Here is a 25276-nt window from a genome sequence, read left to right as displayed (position 1 = left end):
ATCTAACTTGCACACGTTCGACAAATAACTGACTTTTTGACTGACACCGAAGCTAACACGATTCTTGTAGTCTTCTTGCAGTTCCCATATTTTTATACTACACTAGCTGTGTCCTGCGGCTACGCACGCTTTTCGTAAGCTTTGCCCGTGTATGTGCACTTCTGGTTCAAGTGAATTATATTTCCAACGACGATGTAGAGTATTGTTGCCACGATCAAGAAAATCTGTCAAAAGTGTATGATTATAGTAATTGTCTACGTACATGTATGTACTATAGTATAAAGTGGTGTAACAATAAAGCTTTAAGTTCAACCAGAAATGTATTTTGAAGACAAATATACATAAAAGCTTAACGCCTTCAAATATTTTTTCGCTATTTAATTTACGTAACTATCTCATAATCACAGTTTATAGTGTGCAGGCGCTTTAAAAACTTTTAACATATGCAGTACCGTCTGGTGGCGAGATACATCAATAGGCATAGTGAATAAACCTTTCTCCGTCGAAAAATACATATACATACACATTTTCATAATGATCGGTCAAATAGTTTACGATTCTATAAAGGACAAACACACAAACATTCATTTATATATATATATAGATAAGAGAATGTCTGTAAATATCTGAAGGTGATATGCCCTGAAACAATCAAATTACCGTTAATATCTAGCACGATGAGAAGATGTAATTGGGCTTGTACGTTGTAGTATACTTTTGAAACGTACCTGGATATTTTTGTGGTTATCTCTGTAATAGACCACTTTCGAAGAATAAAAACCATTTTAAGCCTTCTCAGGGTTATGATGAAACATATCAACTAAAAACGTTATAGCCTATTCACATATTTTACAACACAATTTCGATGGGTGAGTCACTGGCGTTGTCTTTTGCAAGGAAAATCGACTCGGCATTGGACGTTCAAATGTTCTTTGTTTTAAGTATTTTGCCGATGATTTCAAAGGAATACTGAAGTAAAGAAATAAGTTAAAGATGAAGAAGAAAAATGTGAGTTCAAAACGTCAAACGAGGGCTATCCAGTCATTCTATTTAGTGATTTTTGTCACTAATTGTTGTTTTACAATATGAGTTTCAAATTTGGGACGTAATTAAAAACCCGTGAGTTGTGAAGTTTGGTCGGTAATACGGGTTTTTTTAGCAAAGAACCTGAGATGTTTATCGTAGCGATGTGATTACTGAATGTAAAATTCGTCAGTGTTCATTAGGTTTACAAATGGCAGAACTAATGTGTATAATGTCAAACTATGTGGACAGCCAAGCATTGTGACCGAAGAAATTATCTTTACAGTCAATAAGAATTGCCGCCTTTCTGTCATTTTCTCTTCAGGATATTTGCCTCGATGTGACAGGGTGTGTACCAATGTTAAGTTTCCAATTTTCTCACATGGCATGGAGTGTGTCACATATGAATATGAATGCAAATGTGTATACTATTTCTTCTCGTGATAATTGCTTTAACACGTACATGTTAAAAAACAATAAATTATTATCATTATTCATCGCTGACAAAAATGTCACTTATAAAGATTTCAATACCTTTATAATAGTACATTATGAAATATTCATGGCTCCATATTAAAACCTTCTTTATATGTTCATTCCATTGAAAGAACCAAACATGTTCTATGTTCATGAAACACTACTGTATTTATTGTAATGAAGAAGGTACACAGCAATCCAAAAGACATATATAACAGGATCTAGACTATATATTTCAATAAATTACGGCAACGTAGTCTTAGTTTCGCCTCCGTAATTGTGTTAAGGAAATGCTTCATTATTCATGTAAAATCTATACGAGAAATAACACGTCCAAAAATAAAATCAAGATGAATTATTTATTAGATATACCCATTAAAGCAAACAATGTATTCGCAATTAATGTTCATTGCTTTGCAGATAATAAGTACAAATGTAGAACCATAAATACAATGTTACAAAAATAGGAGCGGATGTGGTTGACATTGAAAAGAAAAATGGAAATAAAAGGCTAAGCCGTTATATTCCAGACGCTAAATGACTTGCTAATTATCACTATAACTCAGCAGAAACCCCGCGAACCAGTATGGTTCTTGCCGGCAATGTTTACAAACAATATATTACAGTCATTAAGCGAGGGGTTCTCAGAATAATAAACGATTTCAAATGGGAAAACTGTTCTTTATGATTTAAACGTTAACTTAATTTTCATGTGATAAATTTAAGAATGCACTAAACCAGTTTTGTAGACATGCTACTAATATTAGCATAAATAATAGTTATAGCTGTAATAAATATTTTTATTACCTAATATTTATTATTATAAGATATTCCATTTTTGTGTCTTAAAGCTCGTGTATTTACGTAGAGTAGGTTTTTCTCATCACGGACAACGTGTGCAAGGGCATTTGTTAATGTACCATTTATAACAAATGCTAAAGGCAGTTACGAAAAAATCTATTTGCAATTTCCAGAAACTGCATGCTTCAAAATTTAAAAATTGAATACCTTTATGAATTAGTAATATTGGCTGAGCTGTAGCAAAGTCTATAATTCGTGGACCCGAACAAATTTCTCTCTGGCTGACTGTATGTCTGTTTCTCAGAATTCAGTATCGTTTTCTATGCTGTTTTGACAGTGAATAAACGCTGCTTATGCAGTTTTCAGAGTAAAGTTTTTTGTGTTTGTGATAATTATTTCAGTCCTTAGACCTCAAAGAGAGGAATTTTGATGATAAGTTGAGTGTGTACCGTTAGTTAGTTCCATTGTATATAATGCAACATTTCACAACCTAGTTAGCCAGTACAACTTAATATTATTATATGTTCCAGATAAATTCTTCTAAATTATCGACGGACTAACTACCTAATTGGCACGCGTATGAATATTTTATTGTAACCCTTCGTAGCAGCCTAACTACGTGACCGATTTCACCTCGCGCGCTATGTCCGTAAGTAAAATTTATATTTTCGTATTATTAAATTAGCCCTTTGATGCCAAACATATAAAAATGAATGTAACGTAAAGTAAAGTTGTAAATAGTAAAGTAACTTACCCTTGAAGATATTTTATTTGCTTGATTGAATAGGATACAACTTGCGGCGTCGTCTTTCTGACGAGCACGTTGTCGTCATAAGTTTTTTTGTCTCATTAAAATGGCTAATACCGTCGCAAATTTGTTTTAGGCGAGCTCACGTATTATTTAAGTAGATGGCTACCACTGTCATAACTTCTACTCCTCTTCTAGTAATCACCGATTAGAAATAACCCTTCTTAGACTACAGATTCAATGTGTCGTGCCAAGATGCCGACGCCCGGGTTGTGAGTAAAATCTTAAAGTTTTATAAAGTAAAATATCGTAGGCATAATTCCATAGAACATTGGATATTTTTAGGCCCACCTATCAGATATACATTTTTAGTTCTTATTCTCTAATTGGCAGCAACGTGGCAAATCATACATTTAATTTACCAACTAAAAGTGGTGCCTGTAAGTTTCATAAATTAAATTGAACTTATAAATAAAACTTTTCAATTCGAGTATTTATTACTACGACCTCAGAAGTTACCACCCCCATGTATTATCGTCATTCGGTACAAGTGTCAACTACTTTGTGTTTATAAAGAAAATATATACAAGGTGATATAATATAATATTCAAAGATATATGCTCAAATAATAGATAATTCCTGAACAGTAAAATATAAATCATTTAAAAAACGTGTAAAATATCCAAGTTTTATTCTTACAAATTAAACATTAAAACGAAGCTGCTTGTTTAGCAAGTTGATGTATAAGTTACGTATTATTTAATAATGGCATGTTTAGGCTTTATTGGCGATTTGTAAAAACCATTGACTACCTATGGCCGCAAACCCCAAAACCAGCAAGAATTCAACTTACTTAGAATATCTCCAAATCAATTGGGAGCTCAATAGATGGTAAAAACGTGCACTTAAAGCGCCATTGATTACTTATGTCCTCAAAACCAGAAAATTGTAATTCACTTACAAAGTTTCCAAATCAATTTACGCTATAAATATATGGTAGAAATATGACTTGATTACTTATGTCTCAAGAACTAGCAATTATCTAATTAATTCACCTCTATAATCAATTTCCGTGTTCATTGTAAAGGCACTTCATGAAATTAGACAGTGAATAACAAGACGTCCTTAGGAAATTTGAGAGACGGATTTTTTACTTCACATGAATCAGCCAATGTGCTCGATTTGACACGATTAGTAATATTTTTAAATAAGGTGTAATAGTTGCTATAAAAATAATAGAAATCGGTTGTTGTTTATCCATGGAAAGCAATTAGGAGGTATTATATTATCATTTGTTTAGGAGGTTTGCTTTTGCAATAGACCTAACAACTCAATTTTGTAACATGAATCTTCAAAGACAAACGTCCATTGTAAACAATTTTTTCTAATAAGTGGAAGTTATTAGAACATAATAAATAGTTTTTTAGGAAAGAACATTGTAGGCGCACTTTGAAGATTACAAGAAGTATGGTATTTAACCTGTGTCTTTCCACCATGTCACGTAGATGTTACCATTATGAAATTAATGGAGGGATTTTCAAGTCACTTTGCTGGTTTTAGTGTATTTTGCTTAAAACTCTATAAAGTTTCTTTAAGAATCTACGGTGTTGGTTCAGTATAACTTTCTACATTTTAAAATTAGTACAGTTTACAAAACTTACCATATTGTGTTTCAAGAAAATAGTTTAAATGTTCATGGGGCGACTGTCTCTAAAATCATTCGTTTACTTCGTCCTAAATCAAAGAGGTTTGGAGTTCCCCAGCTTATTGAATACAAATAAAACTATATACAGTAATGACAAAATAATATTACATCATATTAAATGTAGTGTAGAAAATTATTATATTAAACAGGGACAATAGTAATTAAGTAACTAGAACAAGTAAAGAGTTTCGTTAAAGTATTTTTGGTAGTATATTTTTAAGATATCGGAATGAATTATGAGGTGTTTAAACTGTACTCAGAATGGAGTGTTTGGTTTGTAACTCATGAATAGAAAAGACAATATAAGGTCCGGAATGGCTCCACAAGTACTCCAAGCACTTATAAATAGTTTGTAATGAACAAATATTCTTATTTCGTAACGTAAAGCTACTATAGTTTTTTTAAACGGTTATTTTAAAAGGAATATTATAACAGCATGTCATGGTTTATACAATTTTTAAAATTATTACTCCGATACAATTAGGGTTGAATTTATTTAAATTATCAAATACATACCAGTTTTATATAAACTTTTATTAGCTTTCTATACATTTACACAGTTATATTAGTGTATAGGTATAGACACACCATCCGAAGTATTAGCACAATGATGGTTAACTGCAGTTAGTACGAGAATAACTTGGCTGATATTCATCTTTGTCACTGGCACAATGTGCTTAAGCTGAGTAGAAGAAGAAGTTTACTGGATCAAGTGATCGTTTTTATTGAAAACTCAACTTTTCCACGAATAAAATGAAATATAACCGTTTTGTGAACTTTTTTTGGTAACCTAAAAAATAATTGTTGTGGTGATTCTTGTACATATCTTAAACGCGAGACTGTCCAGACCACTGATCGTTACGTTAGTGATTCATTACAATTCTGTCAATTCACTACAATTCAGACCTGATATCCTGTCACTCTTGCCTACTTTCTCATAGTTGAATATTGATAAGTACACCGCATCAGCCGATATTACTACTGAATGTAAATACGTAACTATTGTAATATGTGTTAATGTATATAACAGGTTTTGCCCTCTACGGAAGTATGAATCATAAGTGCAGGTATTTTATCTTAATTTTAAGTTAAGTAATTCAACGTCCAATTCTTTTAATATAAAAAGAATTATAAGAAATGTTTTAAAGAAATAAAATTTCGCTATCGGAAAATACGACGTAAGAAAATAAATTGGTTTTTTATAAAATGTAGAATGCAACTACATTTTATAAAAAGGTAAGGTAATAAATACAACGTTACTAGCTATCAACTAGACACCTCTATTTCCACAAACACGCCTCATAGAATAGCAAATTTGGCATAACAAAGATCTAATGAATATGCAGTTCGTGAATCCACTGGATATTCACAAACGAAAAGTCTAATTGCGTAACAGACTGTCACTCTGTTATTTAAGGACAGCTTAGAGCATTTGAATAAATTAAAATAACATAATTAGAAATTATTATTAGTAATGTAGAAGCACTGCAATATGAATGATATGGTTTTGAGTAATAACATAATAAAGCATAATTAATAAAATCTGTTTATATTTGGGTTTAAACTATTTAAATACTTTTACAATTCAATAACTTCTAAACTTATCAAGTGTAAAACTAACAACAGAAAACGAGTATTGATAAATATCCGTCTAAATCAACCAAATATTTATTAATTAAAAAAAAAATTAAATAACAATATTTTAATCCTACTTTATAACAACATACTTACTGTCATGTCAGAAATTTAAGGACATAGATGTTTTACATGATACTTGACTTAAAACTTATAACTTGTATAACTATATCTTCTAATGAGCAAACACAAATAGTCGGATGTGTTGCTAAGCGCCAGTATCGAGCATAGCTTAGCCAGTTTGGTTAATCCTTTTTACAATTCACGTTGAATTCCCTGGAAAGTATATATAATGAACATGGTTGTAAAAGTATTCCAGATGATTTTCGATTTCGAAAAAAATTTCAATACTTACGGTTCATAATGCAAATTTAAATTTACACTTAGAGCTGTTTCTTACTTTCAGCTGAAGTTCATTAAAGGCTGATATTTTATTTTATTACGTTCCAATTTTAGATACATAGTTTAGATAGCTTAGTGAGTAGTTTGATACTGATATCAAAGTCAAAGTAATTATCTAATTTCAGATTGCGCCAGTTGTTAATTTAAAATGCTTCATTTATTATAAATTCTCATTTAACGCTTTAAAGGTAAAGCTATGAATATTTTCAATATAAGTTTTTCTACACTGCCAAGCTTTCTCGGCATTTTGTATGATATTTTTATTGTAGCATGAAGAAAAACAAAGAGGTACGTTTTTGTTGTGGAGGAAGCAATGTTTTTCACAGCATACAGTTGAAATCAAGCCTTCTATCACACCACAGTAAACAAAAAAAAATGAAATTTTTAAGCAATAAATTAAATTAGTTTCAATGATTTTCCACTCTCCCTTTTATACTTTTAGAGACTTTCAGAGCATTGAAAATTCGGCTGAAATAAATAAAAAAAAATATTTGAGTAAATGATCATACCAGTATAATAAAGTATAATGATTAAAGAAATATTTATTTTGTATTAAATGTGCTAAGTTGAGTGAGGCTTACATTAATAAAATAAAATTATATTAATACAATTGTAAGCAAATATTAGCTTGCAGGCTCATACGCCTCCAGTTTTACTTTTCTGAAAGAAGTGCTCACAAAATATAATAAATAATCCTAGCTCTCTTATAAAATGTGGTCTCAGACCACCTGTCCTCTATAGACGTAAGAGGAGGGGTTATGATACAGAACCACCAAATTAACTTTTAAGTTAACTAGTTGTCTTTGTAGTTGTGTATGAGAGGATACCACCATAAAACCTCGATTGTCTTTGAATGGTCTGACAGAAACGCCTAAGTTCATTTTATTTCTATCTGCTAAAAAAGAACTTATTCGTAAAATATGTTTCTGAATATTACAAGTGATAACATAAAACAGCACAGAATATATATTTAATATAGCTTGCGTAATATAACAATGGGTTGCGTCTACAGTTTTTTAAATAGAAATTATATATATATATTAGTAAAATTAAGTGTTGTGTGTGCAACTCAAACTTCACTACTTATATTATATTACGTTATTAACTAGTTGTTTAAACCGTGAAACAGTTGTGAGATGTAAGCTATAATTAAATAAAACACTACTTAGTAACAATAACCGTTTCACCACGGTAGATTACTCATTGCTTTACTCAAAATTAGTTTCCTCGATGGACTAAATTTGCATGTTTATTGAAACCCTTATTAAGTTATCTTCTGTTGTTGGATTGGGGTTTGCACTTTATAATTATCACACGCGAATTTTGTAATTTGCTTGACGTAACCTATGGGAATTTATACTTTCAGCTAAAAAGTTCTCAACACAGTCGAACCCAGTTATTTTATAATTATGTCATGTTTCAATGAATACAACTGACGAATGCGAACTAAATAAATACACTTGTTTATACTAGACTATCATGTACTGAAGGTTTCTTTTGAATTTAAACTGATAAGTGCTAAAACCTTTGTTTCTGAACAGCTATACATAATAAGCGGTTAAGTGATAAATAGCTATACACAAGAAGCTAAATCGGTTGTTAGTTTCCAACGCCAGTTCCAGGTTACGTATCGACTTCAAAATTAACCAGTTGATGAAGGAATTCGTCGCCGGATAAAACCAGTTTCCTTATACGTAAGTTGCTTCAAAAAAACATTTAACTTTCATACAAAAAAACAAGCGATGACAAATCTACATTTTACACAATTTGTGTTGTTAATCGTCACAATTGTTGTATATGGAGTTCACAATGTAACCCTATAGATGTTTAATTTTAAATTATATTAGTCCCTCAATTATATGAGAAAATACGTACCAGATATTTCGGAATATTAAAAAAAGCCGTATTACTGGATTTCATTCTAAAACGTGGTTTAAATTAAATAATAGAATGTATTTCTCCAAATATCTCACAATCTTCCACTATTCCATGTACACTATTCAGGAATGGGAACACAATGCTTTTACATATACTGTTATTATGAGTTGGAATCGCAAATTCAAGGCTACGATGAGAGTTAGCTATTTCCCCTCTCTCTCTCACACACATTTACACACAGTGACTTCAATGACGACGACACAGGCATACCCACACTGTATTTGTCTACTGACCGGATTACTGAGGGACCGTTCTGGAGCAGGGCCGGACTATAGAGGGACTACTGTAATAATAATAGCTTTAACATTATGTTACACCTGAAGCATGGTAAGTTAGTAAATCTGATCACAATTTCTGTATCTTCTATTCAGGAGTAACGAATTAAAAAGAGTAATATGAAAATTTACATTCTCTATGACTTAATATGGATTATTCAACACTGAAGTAGACAAAGTTTAATGTAACTGATAACTTTCTAAAGTGAGCAAACAAGTGAATATGATATATGAAAATATATTTGACACATCATACAGTGTAACAGCACGTAAAAACGCCCATTTCATTTAGTCGTAACGAAGTTAGAAACGAGCTATGCGAGACAATGACAACCTACTAACGACGTAATAAAAACACCTTGTTACAGGTTTATAGGGTCGTCGAGCTACAGGATAAAACAAGGATTCAAGAGCGTTATACAGTGATCTTGATATTTCTTAATGTTTAACATTTCCTGGAATGAATTTAATGCCGGTAAAATCGTTCTTTATTAAACCAAAGATATACTGGAAATAAACATTATAATTTACTGCTACTTCCTTTAAGCATTTCATTTAACCTTAAATCACTTTTCTTTCCAGTATAACATATACCTGCAAAAAGTATTTAATTACCTGCTGCAACAAATAAGAGATTAATCCACATTCGTACTATTTTAATTTGAATTCTAACTGTACATAGGGTTTAATAAAATTATAATATATATATATATATATATATATATATATATATATTATATATATATATATATATACTTGATCTTATGTTCAAGTGGTTTTTTTATAATGTACTAGTAAAACTTTATTGTACTTGGGTGACAGAAATACACTTTCAGTCATATTCCAAATGGAGATCCTCGCCGGTCCGATGCAAATTCTAAACAAAACCTCGTTAATCTCACGAGCCTCCCAACAAAACCTTGTTGATCTTTCCTAATTATTACATTGTACATTATCCACAAAGATACTGCCATTGTTTCATTACACCTTTGGATAGCTAATTGTTTATCATGGCAGTTTGAAGCATACATAATTAAAAGTATGATATTGACCATTACCTCTCTAATATATGTAGCTAAAATGCTTTGGTAATCAATATTATAAACAGAAATATCTAATTCTAATAGCAACTAATTCTAACTTTTATAATGTAAAACATTTACTGATATTCCTTAATTTTCAATTCATGATTAAAACATTTATAATATAATATTAAAACTTGTATCATACTTATTTGCTTGAATAGAATTTGCTCGGTAATTATGTTTTACGTAAACAAAAATAACTGCAATTTCACTGTTGTCTACTTGTAAAATAAAAAAGTTTTTCCATTTGATTGACTGTTTGTCTATGTATTTTCAAGTCATTCTCAAGAAACGAACTATAGGCTTTCAAAAACATATGCAAATAGTTAATAAAACATAAAAAATTCTATCCTCCATACTAAAGTTTTAAACTTTTTCCTGTAAATAAATGAAACAGAGTAATACTTCGCAGACTGTTGATGCTCCGGAGAGTTCGTTTGGAAGCTGAAAAAAGGAATTCTTGGACTTAAAAATTAAGCTCATTATTTTTTTTTTTTTTTGGAATAAATTATCTATACTATTTTATACAACTCTTAAGGTGTATCTGTACAGCAATAACGTAAAAGCTACTGGACCGATTGTACGAAAATGTTTACAAAAAGTTAGGGTTCCCTTTCAACATAAAGCGCCATGCATATTGAATAAGTTTAGATAAATAACTTATCTCTAAAGCTGCGAAAAATCTTATTTTTGTTCCTAAAGTTGCATCAAAACAAAAGATACATTATTAGTTATGAGGTCATTATTAACATAATCAACTGTCCTGTATAAGTATTGTTTTATAACAACATTTTTTTCAATAATTATCGTGAATTTAATTAAACCTTAATAACAATATATCAACCATAAAAAGTAGGTTCCAAATGTAAATTATATAAAATTTTACGATGTTACTCTAATTTAAAGCGCAATACTCAAGAGGGGATACCCTGTAATTTAACCCAAGAAACCCATACTCACTCTCACAACATCGAGTCAGAGGCCACGGGTAAGTGGCTGTTAAGCTCATTAGGCAAATGGAAACAAAGTGTTGCCTGTGTCATTCCGGTCCTAATATTTCCTTACCTATTCGATACTTGCTTAAAGACCACCACTTCCTTATGGGACTAAGGGCGAAGCAGTAAAATTTAAATTTACTTTTTCACTGCAATTTATACTCTCCATTTTCAAATTAAAATTGAAAATATGTGTAATCACAATGGTTCCTTAAAAAAATGTATTTCTGAATATCTAATTTTATACCTTAATAAACAATGTAGCTTTTTTTAAACGATAACTGTTTTCATATATGGACCTATGCAATGCCTGTCATTATAAACTGAACATATAATAAACAATCTTAAGGATTTTTAGTGTTAAATATTAGCTAAATGAAGTAGCTAGTTGATAACAGGTTTTATTATTAACTTATAGTTGACATTTGTCTGTAATACTGATACTGACCATATTTCAAAACGTGGAAGCCAACATTAACAAATCTAATAACTAATGACAAATTCAGCTCATTACTTTGAACCATTTTATGTTTGACCAAAATATAACCTCCAAAATACTACGTTTTAACATTCCAGGTATGTGGGGGGGGGGGGGGGTGGGGGGGGGGGGGGGTGGGGGGGGGGGGGGGTGGGGGGGGGGGGGGGTGGGGGGGGGGGGGGGTGGGGGGGGGGGGGGGTGATTCACCTACAACTTTACTGAACACCAACTGCGCACGTCATTTAGATGCATTTTTACGATAAGTAACAATATTGAATCTTGAATCCCAAGTAACTCATTAAGATTTAAAGAATAACTAAAACTTACTCTACGCTGTTATCCACAACATTTAATAATATCCAGCCAAGTGCACTGTAAATTTCAGATACCTATATTGACACGTTAGTTGTACTATAATTACACTGTCCGGACGCAGTGTAAACTGCCGGCAGTGCATAATTAGTGAGTGATATTGTTAGTCTCTTGCCTCACTCCTCCCTCCAACGTGCTACCAGGATACTATATGCTCCCTCAGTTACAGTAAAATTATACTGTCCGGGTACAGTGTAGACCTGCCTGGGTGAGCATAATTGTGTGTCATATTGTTAGTCTACATGCCTCACTCCACCCTCCAACCTGCTGCCCAGGATACTATAACATGTATGTTCCCTCAGTTGCAGCATAATTATACCGTTCGGGTACAGTGTAAACCTGCCGGCAGAGCATAATTAGTGAGTGATATTGTTAGTCTCTTGCCTCACTCCACCCTCCAAACTACTGCCAGGATACTATATGTTACCTCAGTTGCAGCATAATTATACCGTCCGGATACAGTGTAAACCTGCCGGCAGAGCATAATTAGTGAGTGATATTGTTAGTCTACATGCCTCACTCCACCCTCCAACCTGCTGCCAGGATACTATATGTCCCCTCAGTTGCAGTATAATTATACCGTCTAGGTACATTGTAGACCTGCGTGGGTGAACATAATTAGTGTATGATACTGTTAGTCTACATGCCTCAATCCACTCCCTCGGCGTGAACTCTGTATGCTATGTGTTCCCTCGAATGCAATATAATTACGATGTTCGGGTACAGTGTAAACCAACCTCGGTGAGCATAATTAGTGTGTAAGATTGTTACCTTACTTTCCTCGCTCCACTCTCTGGGATTCCAAGTGAGTTTCAAGTTTGAATTCAATTTCATTTGCAATGTCGCATAGTTAAACCTCATGGATAGACACGCATATTTTATTTATTTATACTTTGTTATCTAGTCATTGCGGATAATAAAAATTATTTCACATGAAACCGTTATTTCTAAATGACAAACTAAATGTAGTGCTGTAACACCCTATATAGTTAAATTCATCTCAAACTATCTATAAAATTATTAAGTTAAACCTCAAAACGTTGTTAATATTATTTAAAATTGGTTCATCCATTTGATAAAATAAATAGTAAAAATGTATTTTCCCAAGAGAACTAAAACGTTGGAAGTTTCCTCAAGGAAGCGGGAACGAGATAAAACTAAATGTATAACGATGACCCCTATCATGAGTGGACCAATCATAGCCATCCAACACTGTAACAGACCATTTATGGTAACAAAAGAACTTTCTTGACAGCCTTAACCCAATAGCAACTAAGTAGAACAAGCAGGGTGGGGACCCCTGCAGTATACCCTAAGTTTTCAGTCTGTGGATCATTCCGTTCCCGAGACTTGATGACAACACACCAAGTAAGAGGGTCCCTCCCGCTATTAGTCTAAGAACTGTTGCGATTATGCCTAAATTTCCAAATTCTCGATGAATTACATCCTTTTCTAAAAGTATCTCGACATTAAGTCTTCCAATGCTCCAGGTTTTCTTTAACTTTTGGGTATTCATGATTTTGTACCTAGCAAATAGTCTAAAATAATCTTATAACTTTAGTGCTCTGTATTGCTTGATGCTAATTTTAAATGAAATGGTTTTAGTAAAGCTATTGTTCTGAGTCATTTGAATAAAGCAGTATGCTCCTGACTCGATTATTTTAATTATTTTACCCCAAACCCACGTCGTGTGCTGTTGTGGCACGGCATAAATATGCATTATTAATTGTTTATGTTAAATTTAACAAACCACTTATGGGAGAAAAACTAACAATGTTGGGATTTTAATAGAATAATAACATTTTTAGAATCATACAAACCAGCAGCGTTACAAGACAATTAAGTTTAAGCAAAAATTCAAACTTAAATTATACAAATTTTTGTTTTACGTTAAATATACCGTAGAAAAAATACTGGTCAAAATGAGTTTTTTTTAGAAATATAAATTTCTTAACTGATGCGTATACAAATATCATGTGTACATCATTTGCACGTGTGAGAGTGCGAGCGCAAAAACATGTTTGTGGGCGCATTAACTGATACTAAACAACGATATGCGGGATTAATACCAAATATTGTTAATACCCAATCTCTCTGTATGCTTAACATTGTTTTGCGTAAATAGGAACATTAACTATTTTATGTTTATTGGGCTTCCAAAATCATTAAACTTAATAGACGTAAAACTGAGTAGTTGTATTTATTTAAATATATCATTTAATCCAGTGATTTAAATAATTTTTTACCTAAGTCATATTGGACATAAAAGCAATAAGGTACATTAAAGCTTCTGTCATCATACTTGTATATCATTATATTTTATGCAGTATGACTATAAAGTTCTGTCACTATTTACTTGCAAAAGTATGTGTAGCACAAGTATGAGATTACGTTAGTTTTAAAGAGTACTTTTAACTGTTTTATGTCAGATATTTGAGATCAACATTAGTATTATATATATATATATATATATATATATATATATATATATTATATATATATATATATCGTATGGGGGACAAAGGCAGCTATCCATAAATAAATAAATTAAAAATTACAATTATTAAAAAAGTACGTAAGAACAAAGTTCTTGAGTCATAAATTAAAAATAATAATTAAGATCTCCCGTCACAAAAGCTAAATCCAATTTACTGAGCCAAACAAAAAAAAAAAAAAAAAAAAAAAAAAAAAAATGAGTATTATATATCCGAGTTAACTTTGATATCCTCCCATACCTTGATCTGGTCTAATTCGTTCTTTTACGTTTCCACATTTTGAATATGTTCTTTCCACCTTAGTTTAAGATACAGTTTAAATTGAAATCTAAAGGGATAAGTTCAAGTGGGCTTGATGTGCAAGCCCTCCATCTAGGCAGTTTGCTGTTTACGTTGTATTTATAGGTAATTTAGAACGCCTAATTATGATAGAGACATAGATTATGAAATTAACATTAGCGCTGAAGTGATTTTACTATTTTCTACACACTTGAACCTACATGACTAAATCATCACTGTATATATTATATTTTTCTGTCTTAAGTATTAAAAAATAAACTGGCAAATATACAGATAATAAAACCAATATTCAAATTTTCTCTCTATATTTCCGAGCAATAATTAATATTAGTTTTAAAAATTCAAATATGAAATTTAATGTTAAAGTATTTATTAAATTCAGTGTAATAAATAAGACACTGGGACAAGAAAAGTTAGAGACACATATACATATATCAAGTTTTAAGTCTCTCTTTGTATTTACCATCTTTTTTCAGATACATTTTCCCGTTTTCAACTCTTAAGAAAGACATCGGGACAAGATATATTGTAGAAAGCACTTACAGTATGAATTCAACTCCAGCCAAAAAGTAAACATAGTATAGTTTATGATCACTTCGGTAAGTCAAGTGAACTTATACTAGTGGCACTGTAAAGTAACCTACTTATCAATAGAATTTGCCTAAAACTCTTTAACATTTTAAATTGTAAAAAATTTAAAATTTAAAATTTAAATTATAATAAAATTTGAGAGGAATTATTATAATTCATAATATTCTTCAGTGATACTTTCTATAAACTAGGTAATAATAATAATAATAAAATCTAATTATTCTCAAAATTCTAAGTAAATCTAGTTTATAAATGACAATCCAGAACATATATCATGAAAAAGCCACTAATTAAATTTCTGAAAATTGTTTAATACTAATATTTCTTGATCTTCTAAATCAGTTGAATAAAATTGTAAAACCAGAGAAAACTAAAACAGTTTACAGGTGTTTTTAAAAGTGCCATTAGAGGCAAAAACCGTCGTTTGATTTTCGTAGAATATCCAAACAGACTAAATCCAGTGAACGAATCATAATTATTTGGCTATTCTGTCTTATGCGTCAACAAAACCAGACTACGCAGTTTATTAACTAATTATTATGTTGTATCACGTACTGGATTGAATACTATGTTGTTAGTAATATTATTCATGTACTTTGCAAATGAGTAAATGTTTTATGAAACATTTTTAAGAATTCGTATTAAGAACAATTAGCTTTAGTAAACACTTTACGTTTCATTTTGGTCATTGATGATTACAATGAAAACTACAAATAAAAACCAGAGTATATAGTACAGACAGTTAACTAGATCAATGCCTAGCAAAAAAGCAATTGCTCTTTTAATTTGTAACTCCTGATTGCCTTATTAAGCCTTCAAGGTCATAGTTTAGATTCCAATAAGCTTCAACAGTGTCGTAAAGAAATATCATAAGAACATAATTAATACATCATAATAAACATAATTAATAGTCGTCGTCCTTATTTAAACATTTCTTACCGCTCTTATTGAACACAAAAAGCAACGTATTTTGAAAGAAGCTGCATATGTCACTTACACAGACTAATTGAATATGTTGGTAAATACATATGTTTAAAGGTAACACGTCGCAACATTAGTACAATTTTCTCTAACTTTAGCTAACTTTTAACCCTCCTCCTCACCCATTAAAAAAATACAAGTCCTGTACTTTAACGAATTATCAGTTTAAGAGTTGCTTCGAATGTGCAGTTTGGACCGTTCACCTAGAGCATATGTTTTATATATCTTATTACTCATAGTGTTTAATTTCAGCTTTATTTTTATTTTATTACTAAGTGATTATTAAATTACAATTATTTTTATTGAACCGTAGTAAGTTTTTTTAATTTTCTTAATATGTTTTAAGTTATGACTTGCATATATTTTATTAAAACTCAAGTTCATAAGGTTTATCAATATTTTCAAATACATGAATAATTCCATAGCTTCTTTATGTATAAAATAACAATTATTAATTACAATAACTGCAAGAGTCTCTAGTTGGTCTTTCTAATTTCTTACAAATATAAAAGGTTTAGCATCGAAGAACCGGGCACAATTAATATACAGAATGTAAATTTAGGTAGTGGGACTGTTACCTTACAATAGCCTTGGAATACAATTGCTACGAAGGTGTGAAAATCGTAGTGTTTCATTATTGAAGGATTTTTTTTGTTGGTTTTAAAGCTCGAAAGCTCGAAGCTCTTTTATCTCAGGCTCGAGACAGTTAAGAGACACCTAATAACCATGCTCAGGGACTCTTTTTATAATACTTGCTATAAAAAAGCTTTTTATAATGTACAGTTCTAGTAGTTAAGAGGATCTGCAATGTTCATATTAAGCCTATGTTTTTATACCTTCCACAGTATATTTTACTAAAATTTGCATGAATAAAATAGGATGTATAACACTGTAACAAAGAGTGCAGTTGTTCTGTTATCCAAAAAATAGATTCTGAACAGGTGTATACATCAACACAGCGGCTTTGTAGTAATAGGTTTTATACTATGGAAGAATTTCTTATCAACAATTTCACTCAAAGAACTTGACTTAAAGTATAAAATACCTTTCTGTAAAATAAATTTCCTTGCTTCTCATAAAATCAAATTGTGTTAATAAATTTCATTAATAGCTAGAAGAAAGGGATAGGTGTAGTTTTTATACGCCCAGGAAACAGTATTTTATTCATATTCAAAACGTTACATTAATGCATCAAACAAATGCACAGATTACATTAAAGTGTGTGATTTATTGGACTTTTATCACAAGCCCCCTAGGATAGGTCAATTAATCTACGACATATTCGTCTGGCGTTGTTAAAACACAAACCCAATTCTACAAAAGCAGATAAATTAATAATGGTTTCAATAAACATGCAAATTTGGTCCGATGAGGAAACACATTTTGAGGAAAACAATGAGCAATCATTCTTGGTGAAAGGGTTTGTTACGGAGAAATTCGAAATTGAGTAGCCTTTGTCAGTATCAAACACAAATTAAATGTAGCATTTCAGTTTATAGAAGTTCTTGCTGCTGATTATGTATTGCAATCTGTTACTTCGTTAGGCTTTTTAATGATCACATTTAATTGATAAATTATTATAAGAACAAAATTTTATGGTTTGTTTTATTATTTCGGTATGTTTGATCTAGTTGTACCGCTGAGACGGTAAACAAAACTGTAAACTTACCATTTTATTAAGATTGTGTTACAAACTCTGGAACAATGTTTACTAGGAAGTATCAACAAGGAGTTTCTCCAAATATATCGGAAATTAAAAATACTTTTTAAGGTTTCACGGGAAGGTGTGTTTACAAAGTCATGGCAAATACACTGTAGTTTTTTAGATTTATAAAAATGTTAATATGAATCTTTAGTTCAGTTTACGTATGCCTTTAGCGCTGCGATGGTTAAAAGTAAAAGTACTTAAAAAGAATAACTCCTCAATCTTTAACCATATTAAAAACAATAATTTTTCAATATAAAAAAATAATTTGCCTTTAAACTAAGTTGCAATACATTAGGAATTTTATTTTAAATAGTGAAGAAGCGGAATATTTTGCATGTAAACTCTTTCTCGATTATTAAAGGCAGTTCTGTTTTCACTAAAGTGTTACTATTGCTAGACGACAAATTCTGTTTTTTTTATTCTACTAAATTTTTCCGTTATGCGTCTACAACATAGATATAAAATACTAAAATTATTTTATCACACGTTAAATAGAATGTAATATGAATAGTTCACCTTTATGAAGAAAGCCAATACTCTTGGCCGATGAATGATTTGGTTGTACAGATCTCTTCCCTCATTTCGTTAGTGCCACATGAATTATATCTCTGACGTATTACATTACCACACAGGCACAAGAGACAGAAATGAAATGACCACTACAAGGTACAGACTGAGAGTAGCAGCGCTATCTGTTGTGTAGGTCCTCACTTATCGCAAGCAGATTGAAGGGAGTTTATCGCTAAAACAGATAACGATAGTCCTGGTAACAAAGTTGGGGTATATCAGTTCCTCCTCCAATCGCAAATTTACTTTGTGATTTTTTTCTTTTTTTTATACAGGTATACATTTCTTCTGGTATTCGTTTAAGAAATACCACCACTGGCTTGAAAGTGCTTCATAATTGTTTAAAAGACACAATACATGATACCGTTTAAAGGTATCTTTTATATTTTAGTAATAAACTATATTATTAGACCCGAACATTGAGATAGAGTAAACTCTAGTAATTTTTAGGCAAACATTATTTTTGTTTTAATTAAATATTTAATATTCCTGGTACGGAGCTGGAATTTCTAAATGGTACTTATTTAGTCTTTAAGTTAAACGTAGGCCTGTATCTACAATGCATGTGAAAAAATTGAAGTGAAAAATATACAAATTTGTTAACAGAACGTTTTCCATATTTTTCCCCTTAAAATGTATTGCGTAGCGAGTAAAAGCTCCGTAATAAACCTATTATTTATAACGTGTTGTTTTAAAAGATTTACCGATTGCATAGATTAACGTGTGACCACTGCCTCACGCGAAGTTGCAAACAAATGAACCACGTTAAGACTGATTAAGACAGGCAGTGTTACAATGTGCATATCTGAGCAAAGTAACCGACTGATATGTCATTTTGGTACCTTGATCAATTACTTTTTTTGTTGTTGTAACCACAGAAGTTTAATTTTAGTTGCGTAATACGAATTATTTGTCTATAGCACAATAGGAAAATTTAAAAAATAACTTGTTAGTATGATATTGTTTTATAGTTAAAAATAAACAAATATGCAATTACAAAAGAACCAGTGTGTTTATAAAATCTACAAATATTTTATACAATTTGGATGGATTGGACCAAGGAGATTCAATAAAAAAATTCTTGGGAAAGAATTAGTAAAGTGTAAATTCTAAGGTCCCAAATAACTATAAACTTTTAAACATTTGGACTCTCCTACAAAATATGTGTTAATTTATGTTTTTAATTAATAAAACCAAAAAATATTATAATGTCCTTTAGCAAAGCCCATCACGAGAAATGCTGTAAAATTGTCATTTATGTATGCCTGTCCACATGAGATGGAAACGAACTGACCTATAGTTTTGAAATGTTGCATGGTTTTATAATATAAACTATATAACGAATTTGATGATGTTTTAACTCTATAGGATGTAGCTGAACACTACCGAACACTTTAATATTGTACTTTTACGTAATCTTGATAGCAATGAGAAAATCATGGTATATATAACTGTATAAAATTACAAAGAAAATGTATATAATATTTTAACATTTGATATTGTAACACATATAGCTCAATGAGATTTAAAATGTAACCTAACATATTATATGCGCAAAAAGCAACATCTCATATATCTCTGAATTTAGTAAAATATTCGTTCAGTGATAAAAAATCAGTAACAAGTATAAAACACACCATTATAACTGCGTTTTAAACTCACAAGACCCTTAGACAAAGTCTTTAAAAATAAAACGAAAAATAGAACACAGGATCCTAAACATTGTTTACGGTAAAAGATGTAGTTCGATTCGGGAATATACAGGCCCGAAGAAATAGCGTTAGATGTTTTAATAACATTTAATAAAACACGAGAAACTTCATAAATGACACAAATAAGTAGCAAATCATTATTTTTCCTACGACTATGAAATAAAACCAACATAGTGCATAGGGAACCTCAATTCTTCGAAAATAAATAAATCAAGGCTTCATACATTAATTGGTAGACTGTCCTATGAGTCAACTATCAGTAAAAATTAGGCCGCTTTGGTTGAAACCTAAAGTATTAAAGAAATGAGAGGTTTGTAATAAACCCCAATGCGGACTGTCAGTATGGATTTAAGAAGTTCATCTACTATGAACCAATAATAAAAATTCCCACTTCTGGTTCCCAGCTTTTTGCAACTATGTTTTTCTGCCGTGACGATTACCATTTAATATTGGCCTAAGGACAGTCCTAGGTGGGAGATAGGCTATTAAAAACCTATTGTGACTATGAATTATGTAGTTACGTTTAATAAATATTGTTGCGTTAGGTTTTTTATTATGTTTCATGCACTTTTTTAGGGTTAGTGGAGTTGAAACACTACAAGATCGTTTAGATTCCTTACTTATGCGTGGCACAATGTTCTGGTATGAATTGTTTATTTTAATATAAATTGTGTTAATATAAATTGTGTTAATATTAAATTGTGTTAATATTATTGTGTTGATATTAATTGTGATAATATTAATATTGTGTTAATATAAATGTGTTAGGTTAGTCACCACAGGAAGAAATTAGATAGCAGATCTTGAAACGTTTTGTTACTGATTCCTTTATCACTAAACGAGGGAAAATGCCTGTAAAAGTACTGTTGTTGTATTATGTACATAAATTATTCTATTTTCCATGTGCATAACTATATGATGTCACAAACAGAACACGCATTTTTATTTTAATTCTATGTTTTTCCATGTAGATCAACATTTTAAACCAAATTAATTTTTTTACAAAGGTAAAAGTTCGTATCCTATTGTATCAAGGAACATGGACATTGATATCTAAGTATTATAGTAATACTTTATATGATACATATTACAATTTACGTTACAGAGGTAAGTACTATATTTAAGTTCGTCACTCTGATATGTAATCAGTCACACTAAGCTGGTGGACATATCAGCTGGTCACGTGACTCAATTAAGCACACTCTATAGCTATTGTAATAATTACAATGATAATCTGTCGTAGCTACACCTACCGTGGTGCACATGTTTGTAATTTACTTTTACACATCGCGTGACGAACTGCTTACTATTAATCTATGCAATCAGTCACACTAGACTGGTGGACATATCAGCTGGTCACGTGACTCAATTAAGCACACTCTATAGCTATTGTAATAATTACAATGATAATCTGTCGTAGCTACACCTACCGTGGTGCACATGTTTGTAATTTACTTTTACACATCGCGTGACGAACTGCTTAATATTAATCTATGCAATCAGACACGCTATCAGAACTACATGACAGTTAGTTTATGCTTGATGCATTGCTTTAAAATGGGATTTTGAAAGTAATATATTAGTTAAACATATTGCTAAATAAACTGAGTACCAACTCGTAGTCAGTAAAAATATAGTAGCTGAATCTGTTACTTTTAGCAGCTAGAACAAGCACAATTTGTTTTGAAACTAAATAATACATACTAATTCCAAATATAGTTCGCTGAATGTTAGCAAAGCCTATCATTCGAGAGGCTGGAAAACCGAGTTTCTTACTCTCTCCTTTCATCTGTTTCTCTGTCTGCGTATATATAAAGATTGGACCTATATACCTGAAATTCTGCATGTAGCTTCATTTTATATATTAGCAACACTTAATTCTATGATGGTACCTGTCACCCAATGCGTTAGTGAATATTCTTACATTTCCCTTATGCGTAATTTTAAAAACTCGTAACTATATTAAGAATTAAACTGTATGTATATCAACATAAACCAAGTCATACGTCAATTTTAAATATTTAGGCCTTGGCTTCTCTCATGACCTCAGATTTTTACTTGGCTCAGTTATTTACTTAGTGTTCTTTAATGTAGGCTGGAGTAATACTTACTAAAAAAGTTCAAACATAAAAACTATTAAAAAAATATGTTCCTTAGCCATAATGTTACATAATTTTGCAAACCATACCCTGTTATAGTATATTCATTTATAGCTTAGAAATGAATCAGACTTTCTTACTTAGCATATCCATTTTTATGATGAATTAAATATTATATGATATACTTTGTAACAAATTTGCTTTTTCCTGTTCAGCAGTACAAAGTTACCATGCGCTGTAGCCTGCACGTTATTTCCTACAATATTATACTGATTAATATAAAGTATATAATAAAACCAATTGGATGAAGTTTGTTTGACCCCGAGTAAATGTTTACATGATGTCTGACTTTAAGAACTAAATAGTCTTCTCTTTTACATTTAACATATTCACATTCATAAAATCATAGTTTCAGATATATTATTATTACTCCACCAATCTTCAACAACGCCGACAACCCTAAAATAAATATAGCATATAAAGGCATATAAAATTTCGCACTACTTCAAATATAAATCATGTATTTATACACCAAAAAAATATGTATAGTTCAGTTACGTCTCGCTTGAGAGGGAAGCATAAACAACTAGATATTTTTTATAATGACCTTTGTATTAACTTTTCACATTTGAGATTTGTGTTTTATAACGGTCCAATTATATTGAGAAATACGAAACTCTGCCCATCCTTGTCAGATGAAATTGATATTTATCTTGACACTGAGGACAAGCTGTGTTATGCAATTGTTGTAAGAATCGAAGAGGAGCAATACAATGACCAGAAACACAAATCTTTCTGTTAACACCTAAGCCTTCTTAAGAAATAAAATGTTAAAGTAAATACAATTAACGTTTCGTAACCGTAAGATTTAAGCTAGGCTTGTTTCATGACTGAAGTTCAACATATTCTAACTTCCTTTCTTCCTTAGATTTGAGGTTAAACAATCCTTAAACTCATATTATCGTATATTTTTCATATACTCGTCCTCTTTGTAAGGAAACTACAATCGATTGAAAACATATACTTTGCAACCGATTAATATCCATTCTTGGTATATAAAATGGTACAAATAAGTACATCAGATCAATATCATAGCTAGAGAAAGTGTAAAAAATTACTGTTTTATCAATATACATAAAACCACTTATTTCACTCATCATAAAGTCTATAAGAAGCTACATAACGGATTTACATTACATTTTTATACACACGTTGATCTTTGATTTTAGGCGCTCACTAAGAAATGCGTTTGAAAATGTAACAGCTTAATTTCGGAGATCCACTAAATGTGATATTTTTAGCGAAAACTTGTATTGAATTGAAATTTTATAAATTGTAAACTTTTCTAATAAAGTCGCAAATGGCCTGTATAGAGGTTTTCAACATGCTCTCAGTACACATGGAAAACCCTAATTTCACTCTGTACATAAATTGAAAACCGAGGTTTGAAATACGGATACGAATTTTTAAAGTTTTCTTACAATTATAAATAGAATGGTGCCCGATAATATCCATATTTGAACCACACGATTACGTGCCTGGTGCAGTAGAAAGATTTAGGGTGTGGAAACAGTATTGGTACTTACTATTAAAGATTTTAGTGTTTTTTTTTTTTAATTTTAATAAGGTCGTTACCAACGCAAAAACTTTCTGGACACTATACAGTTGGCACCGCCATGGGTAAGTGTTCATTATGACCCTCTAGTTTACCATGAGGTTTACTATACATAGACTATAAAACTAAAACATTGGCAAAATTAGCATACAGTATTAACTTGCACCCTTTTTGTTTCAATAATAATTTAGGTTATCATTCTTTATTTTTCTAAACTATCCCTTCGTGTATAAATCGAGCTGATTATTTCACAAATCAAGACCTCTTATATTAAACCATTTTTTGCGTAGTTTCATATGGGCTGATCATTAAAATCCCCTCAGCAGTGTATGTGTTTAATGTATTTTGAACTAGAGTTGATTGTAGTGAATAAATAAATTAATATTATGAACGTTTGACGAAAAGTCAAAGGAATATGTTTAGATCAGTAACCGAGTAAATGTTGTTTATACATTAGAATGTGTCTAAGTTATTCACAGGAAGAACACAATAAATATTTTGCCTAAAATTATAAGGGAAAATGATTTACAATGAAACGTCCTCCTTCATTCTTTATTTTGAAAATAAAATTAGATGCAGATTTGATATTTTACTTGAAAATTTTTTGTAGCTTGTTACGCTGCAACACGTAGTGTAACATACTCTTACATTGTACAAAGTTTAAAAAGTATAATAAGCATTTTCAATGAACGAAACTTTAATATTAAACAAAACTATATTACTCAATAATGACAATTTAAAAATTAATTACTTCAAAATATGCATGATTTAAAAATAATTACACAAAACGAATTTCATTAGTTTTCCAATTACAATCCCATTATATTCTATTCAGTTTGCCACGGAACGCTCATTGAAGTGGTTTTCCTCCCACATTAAAATAAAAGCAAATGATGCATTATTCATATAACAATTTGTTTAATTTGGCTAATGAACATCAGTGTTGCATATTTACAGAAAATAAGATGGTAAAAACGATTTCTATTAATCGAAATTGTTTATATAATACACATTCAAATCCTTTATATCAAAGACAAATATCATAATCTGACACTATGTATTTTTTTAAACATACTTAAAATATAATCAGGTAATACATTATTTATTCTCCGGTATTCAAGTTTCATTTAGCTGCATTAGCTGATTACATTAAATGTATGTAACATTTACTAAAACATGACATGATGGAAATAAATCAGATTTTTTAGACATTTTTTTAATATCCATATTAACAGTGATCCTGTAAGAAATACAATAACTGTATGAGTGGAAAT

Source organism: Homalodisca vitripennis, chromosome 6, assembly GCF_021130785.1.
Source record: "Homalodisca vitripennis isolate AUS2020 chromosome 6, UT_GWSS_2.1, whole genome shotgun sequence".
NCBI lineage: Eukaryota > Metazoa > Arthropoda > Insecta > Hemiptera > Cicadellidae > Homalodisca > Homalodisca vitripennis.
The sequence above is the reverse complement of the archived record's forward strand: the minus strand, read 5'-3'. Positions refer to the sequence as shown.